The sequence below is a fragment of the Crocuta crocuta genome, unplaced genomic scaffold, assembly GCF_008692635.1.
Source record: "Crocuta crocuta isolate KB4526 unplaced genomic scaffold, BGI_CrCroc_1.0 scaffold30, whole genome shotgun sequence".
Taxonomy (NCBI): domain Eukaryota; kingdom Metazoa; phylum Chordata; class Mammalia; order Carnivora; family Hyaenidae; genus Crocuta; species Crocuta crocuta.
The window spans coordinates 946,652-953,243 of record NW_027528345.1 but is presented as its reverse complement, the minus strand read 5'-3'; positions in this window follow the sequence as shown (position 1 = coordinate 953,243).

The window sequence follows — 6,592 nt, the reverse complement described above, 5'->3', positions numbered from 1 at the left end:
ATACTTAGAAGGAGACCATATTTCTATTGGAGTTATTTTTCTTTATAATAATCAGTATTTATTTTAATTTTAAGACTTACAAGAGATCAAGAATATTGTCTAACATTTGATTTAGGGACTTTTGAAGTAAAGCATAAAGCTTAAAGAAACATAGTTGGAGGTTTGTAACTTGGAAATGGGATGAGTTCATTTTTCCCTAAAAGGGCAAATAGATTAGTGGTATCACATATGGAGCTTCTTTGGTTTATTTCTTACTATCATTGTAATATGCCAGTTGACGCCCATCTGATTATTCTGAGTTCAAAGTTAGCACAAACAATAGTTTTAATGATTATAATCTTAAAGCAAGAGAATTTAGTATAGGAAAGAGGATAAGGTATCTTCTGTATTAGTGTTCTTTTGTTATATAACACATTATTACAGATTTAGCAACTTAAAATAAAATAACACATGTTTATTCTATCTGTTCCCATGGATCAAGAGTCTAAGCACAGCTTATCTGGATACTCTGCTCAGGTTTCACAAGGCTGTAATGAAGGTGTTACTCAGGGGTTCAGTTCTCATCTGGGGCTCATGTCTTCTAAGCTCATTCAGGGTGACACACAATTCAGTTCTTTGTGGTTGTATGACTGAGGTCCCATTTTCTTGCTAATTATTGTTTGGGGACCTTTTCTCACTTCCTAAAAGTATCCTTCTCTTTAGGCAGTTCATGACATGATTATAGTAAAACCTTGGATTGAGAGTAACTTGTTCTGTGAGTGTTCCATAAGATGAGCAAACATTTCGAATAAATGTTAACTTGATAAAGGAGCGATGTCTTGCAATACATGACGCTGCAATCACATGATCACAACTGAGCCAGTGGTTCTTGAAATTTGCTTTGTTATACAAGTGCTTTGGATTACAAGCATGTTTCCCAGAAAGAATTATGCTTGGAAACCAAGGTTTTACTGTGTTTGCTTTCTTCTTGTATTCCAGCAGGAGCCTATGTCTTTGATGTTTCACCTTCTTTTAAAGGCTCACCTGCCTGATTAGATCAGGCTCACCCAGGATGATTTCTCTGTGATTAACTGCATATCAACTGGTCAGTAACTGCATTGGAAGTGATACCTCTTTATAATCACAGGCTCCATCACACTTAAGGGGCAGGAATTATTTATGGGTGTGATCATTGGGAATCATATTAAAATTATACCTACCATACTTTGTCTACAAAAATATATGTATTTCTTGCCTTGACTTTGACCTGTCACTTTGGATTTATTGGGAGATAACAGAATTATGGTTTATTTTAGTACTAGTGATAGAGTTTTTTCTCATGGCAAAAATTGGTATCAACAACTTATGTTTATTAGTTTAGAGCCAGAATCTTTTTTTTTAAAGTAAACTCTGTGCCCAGTGTGGGGCTTGAACTCATGACCCTGAGATCAAGAATCACATGATCTACAGATTAAGCTATTTAGGCACCTGTAGAACAGAATCTTAATTTGTACAATACCGTTCAGACTTATATTATTTCTATTTCTTTTTTTTTTAATTTATTTTTTGAAAGGGGGGGGAGGGGCAGAGAGAGATGGGAAGAGAGGATCCAAAGCAGGCTCTGCACTCATGGCAGAGATTACCATGGGGGGCTCAAACCCACTAATCATGAGATCATGACCAGAGCCAAAGTCAGGTGCTCAAATAACTGAGTCATCCAGGTGTCCCATTCTTTCTGTTTCTAAGAAGCAGAGCTGAAGTGACAAGTCTTTTCCCCTTCCACAGAATGATTGTAAACACAAATAATATATACACCTTGGATTATAGTTATAATACCAGTTTTCTCATGGTGAAATAGTTTTATAAACCTACAGTATTGTCAGTCATAGAAGGGATCCCTCCCCTTTCCCCAGAAACACATGTGGATCCATTTAGAAAGAACTTCCTGGGAAGATTTTTGAAAATACTCCATATAATTGGGATGCAATGAGAAAAATAGAAACATGCTGATTTCGGAATGAGAGTTGGAATATTATCTGATTATCACAATTCTGATTCTGAGATTGCTTTTTCTCTCTACTCTTACCCTCTGGAGTTATCTTCCACCTTTTCTTCAAGTTTTAAAAACAAGTGAAGTATTATTTCTTTTAAAGTTATAAGAATTTAAAAAACTAATTCTATTCACCAAGAAAGATAATGCATTTTAAGCTTTCTGTTATTACTTATTACATACTTAACAATAAAATCCATTACATATACCTTGAATCCCATTTCTTTCTAGGAGAGAGAATGGGTCAGTGACTTGCTGGTGAAGGGCTAGGGTATTGTAGGAACCTTGGCAGCTCTGTATTCTAGGTCAATATTTGTATTTGGACTCAAGGGGATGCTTTCACAGTGGTCGTACTAAAAAAGGGTTGTTGTCATTTTCATAGACTAAGTCTGATTTGGTCAGGATCTTGGCAGGAGACAGATAATACATTCAGACAAAATGATTGGGGAAAAAGTAGTAGAGGATGGGTTGCATTAAGGACTCTAAGGGATAGAGCAGTACTCTGATGTGAGCAGCATCTACTCTTGTAGATGTCCTGATAGGAGTTATGGCCTTTGGTAAAGGTACATGACCCACCAACAGGACCTGGCAGGGAAGGAACCAGGTAAATGAATACCTTGACCTCATTCCTACTGTACAATGTCCTACTGGCACCACCCACCACTAAGCCACAATGGTAACCTAAAGGAAGGGAGCCCATTGTTGTAGCTCATGAAGTTCATTCTCCTAGGGAACAGGGTATGGTGAAGATGGATGAAGAACTGCTCTGGAGGAGAAAACTAAAAGACATTTGGCAGAGATCTGATGTGGCTTTTATGTGCCTTTTGGTGGCATCTTTCATCTTCCAGAGATGAGGATGTTCATTTTAGAAGATGATTTAATTGGGATGATTACTTAGGTGGTGTCATAACATTCATAAATTCTAGTGATTTTTATTATTATGGTGCTTTCCCCCAAAGAACTATGTTACACCGGGAACAAATGTACTTCCTGTATCGTTGTCTTTGCTTTGCCTGAACTGACCTTTTCTTTCTTCTCAGCCTGGAAAATTCTAATCACCTCTTAAAATCTAGGTCAAATATAATTCCTGCTGAAGCTTTTCCTGTAACTATCGTATTCTCTTCTGACTAATCTTTATTCCATTTCTCCTTTGTATACCATATTCCATTGAGCACAGACTTAATTTTCTTCCAGCTCTTTGTTTTTTTTTCCCCCTCTCTCATAGCTACCTTTCTAAGGTTTTTTGTTCTTGTTTTTGAAGTCTGTGGCTTAAACACTCTTTGACATTTATTAGGGATTTGTTGACTCAAAGAAGTTTTCTGATGGTCTTGGGTTATAGACACGCTACCACATACAGCCACCAGCAACAACAGAAATTTGATGAGCATTTTGAACAGTAGGTGAGTGGGTCATGTCATCACTTAAAGTGTCCCTTTTCCTTACTCCCTCAGTTTTTTGGAGTAGAAGCTCTTCTATTTTGGGGAGAGAGGCTAAAGAAGAAAGCCCAGATTTTCTAAAAGTATTTATTACAGTGATGTAGAGGATTGGACTTTTCTCTAAATCCAGAGTTTGGCTGCTTTCTTCTTTATCATGTCAGCCTGTGTGCACTATTTCAGTGTAGTTCTCTGAACATCTGGCTGGTACTTAACAGAGAAACTGGCATTTGATGCTTTCCCCTGTGAAAGTACTAGTTTCCTCACTTAAGAGAATATTTCTTTCAGTGTGCTGTATCCTTAGTTGAATCATAGGGATGAAAAGGTATAAGATATGGGAGTGGAAGTAAGAGGAGGTCAGTGTCCCATCATTCTTTTGCCTCCATTTTCTTTCCCTAATTAGCCAGTGGGGAACTGTACTTGAGGGAAATAAATCCTTGTTTTTCTAAGTGGCATTGCAAGCCAGAGATTGAGTAGGTTAGTCTAGGAATCACAGCCCCAAACATTAATACATATCTCTTGGTGATCCTGAGTGAGAATAAATGAGTCAGGTGGACCACACAGAGATGAGGCTATAGGATACATAGCAAGTTGTACAGATTAGGATAGGATTTCTGAGTAATTTTTAAAAGTGATTCATCATTAATGGATTAAAAACTGAACTTCTCTCCATCTCTTCCATTCATAGAAATGTATACTTCCTGATGCCAGGTACATACTGCTGTGCTTCATTGTTCTTACGCTTTTTACAGAATAAATCTCTTTAACGGAATTACCGAGGTGTCTTTCTTTCTTGAATGTCTTGGAGAAATACCTTTCTTCCCATCAATTATCACTGTAATTAAAGATCCATTTCAGGAAGGGGAATTTCTTTCTGTGGACCTATGTTACTTATTATTTATGCCATGCCTGATCTCTTAAGAAAATAATTCAGCAAGGCCACAAATGGTGTACAAGTTCCTATGATGTATCAAAAACTCTCTTCTAGAACAAAACGTAGAGGGTTAAAGTAGAGTAGACCCTTTCTTTCTTTCTTTTTTTTTTTAATAGTTTATTGTCAAGTTGGTTTCCATATAACACCAAGTGCTTATAACCACAAGGGCACTTGTGGGGATGAGTAGACCCTTTCTTAATGTGTGTGTACTAAATGGAATAGACTAGGAGAAGATCCAAAAAGGGACCAGAAACCCCAGTGGCTCAGTAATGTGATAGCTGTCCTAATTTTTGAGAAATGGAAGGGAGGAAATTAGTAACGTAGAGTTAACAGTAAGATACCAAATTGAACACTAGTGAGTAGCATCCAATATAATGATCATCTAAAACACTGACAAATGAGAATAAAAAAGGGGGCAAAGGATCTGAACAGGGGAAAGATTTATTGGTGTCATGTAAGAAGAACAAAGGTGTTAACAAGGTGCCAAGTGGGCTAGTCACAGATAGCTGTGAGTAAAAGAGCTACACAAAGTGGGAATCAGGTCAGATTATTGAGTAAGCTGGAGAACTACCACAATCGCGTGGGGATGAGATCAGAATAACTCAAACAAACAAAAAAAAGAAGATAGTTTACAAAGACATTTAGGTAATGGAAAAATTTGTCACATTTTTGAAACTGTAGATTAAGGACAACAGTGTATTCTGACAGAATAAGAGACTAACAATGGCCAAATGCAAAAAGGAAGACATTTGTGTGTTATTTCCCTTCTGCTTATGGGGAAAAGTCAAAATATCTTGAACAATTTGGAAAAGAAAGGCTTATTTGTTGTGATGCCTTTAATAAAACAGGAACAGAGGGATAGAAGAGGTGAGGGTATAAGAGAAAGTCTGGAAGGTACTACAAAATTACATATGTTTAAAAATATAGGCTTGGGGTTTATGGGTGGCCCAGTCAGTTAAGCATCTGACACTTCGTTTTGGCTCTGGTCATGATCTCACAGTTAGTGAGTTCGAGCCCAATATAGGGCTCTGTGCTGATGGTGTGGAGCATCACCCTCTCTTCCTCTCTCCCTGCCCTTCCCCCACTCACACTCTTGCACTCTCTCTCAAAATAAGTAAATAAACTTAAAAATAAATTTTAAAATGCATAGGTTTGATTGCCAGCATGCTTGGATTTAGGCTAATGAGTGATGTTAGTTAGAAAAAAAACTGGTGAGGGGCGCCTGGGTGGCTTAGTCGGTTAAGCGTCCGACTTTCGCTTAGGTCATGATCTCGCGGTTCGTGGGTTCGAGCCCCGCGTTGGGCTCTGTGCTGACTGCCAGCTCAGAGCCTGGAGCCTGTTTCAGAGTCTGTGACTCCCTCTCTCTCTGACCCTCCCCTGCTCACGCTGTCTCTCTCTCTCTCTCTCTCTCTCTCCTAGAAATAAATAAAACATTAAAAATTTAAAAAAAAAAAGAAAAAAAACGTGATCGCACAAGTCCTAGGGGATATAAATTATAATGACATGTATTTATTTATGTAATTCAGCATCCCTTCTTCAGTAACTATAAATCATTGATTAGTTACTTGTCAAGATTCTAATCACTATCATTTAATCAAATTTAAGTCAGAAATGTAAGAAGAAAGTGTATTATAATAATTTATTTTCCCCTTTTAAAAATATTAACAAATTTGGGCTTTAAACTTTTTTAATGTTTATTAATTTTTGAGGGGGGGGGGAAGAGAGAAAGAAAGCATGAGCATGAGCAGGGAAGGGACAGAGAGAAAGGGAGACACAGAATCTGAAGCAGGCTCCGGGCTCTGAACTATGTCAGCACAGCCAGAGTCAAATGCTTAACTGACTGAGCTCACACCTAGGCACCCCAGTTTATTTCCCTTTTTTAAAAGATTTCGTTACTCAGGAACTTGGTTCTCTTACATTCTGTATGAAATTTCTTTATTGGCTATATGGAGATAAAATGATGGTAATTAAAAGTATAAAAATCCCCCTTTTGACTTCTGCTGTATGGCATGTTAATATGAATAGTAGGATAATGAGGCTTGATTATTTATTGCTATGAAAATGTTAACTTTAGGGTTATGACTTTTCATGGCAAATGGAGGTATAACATTATTCAATTTGATTGTCTTTGCATAGCAATAGATATTTGTATATTTGTATGTATATGTACACGTATATATCCAGGTCATGTTCACT